The sequence below is a fragment of the Seriola lalandi genome, unplaced genomic scaffold (genome assembly GCF_002814215.2).
Source record: "Seriola lalandi dorsalis isolate HSWRI2012SDOR001 ecotype SW California unplaced genomic scaffold, Sedor1 jcf7180002054861, whole genome shotgun sequence".
NCBI classification, from domain to species: Eukaryota; Metazoa; Chordata; class Actinopteri; order Carangiformes; family Carangidae; genus Seriola; species Seriola lalandi.
Window position 1 is genome coordinate 777,291 of NW_019525414.1, and position 492 is coordinate 777,782.

A 492-nucleotide genomic window follows, 5' to 3' on the forward strand; every position below is an offset into this window, starting at 1 on the left:
TGTGTATACATGTCTTGCTATGCTTGTGGGGGCAAATTTGGGTTTGAAACCATCAGTGTGAGGTTATTTTTGCCAGTTGTGACAGCTTCAAAAGGCTTTTTGAGGGACTCCTGCAGTGACTGAGGTCAGTGTCAGGATAAGTCTCTACGACATGAATGAAACTGACAGTAACGCCCTTTGTACGGATTGAAATGTGAAGTACACGCACCAAGCAGCCGGCACATTCAAATTTTTTTTGTTATTATGACTCCTACATCATGTGATAGGATAGTTATGTGCTCTTTAGGTGCCAGTACACCTTTAAGAATTAAAAAGATTGAACGTCATGTATTTCAGTGTGAGGTGTGATGAGTGTGACAGAGCATTGTTAATCTGTGTTTTTTATGTATCTATGTAATCATTTCTGCTTGTTAATTATGAAATCTGCTGGTGTGAGGTACATTAAGCACAGCTGTGGGCTAATTACAGATGAGACGTGTGTGTCAGTGAAAG

The 492-nt window shown here is 40.0% G+C and overlaps 1 protein-coding gene across 2 annotated transcripts in view; it reads left to right on the forward strand.

The window, feature by feature from the left end:
• The window catches only part of LOC111670789 (pleckstrin homology domain-containing family G member 4B-like), a 32,744-nt gene that overhangs the window by 19,867 nt on the left and 12,385 nt on the right, over positions 1–492 (forward strand). The gene's annotated exons all lie outside the window — the stretch shown is intronic.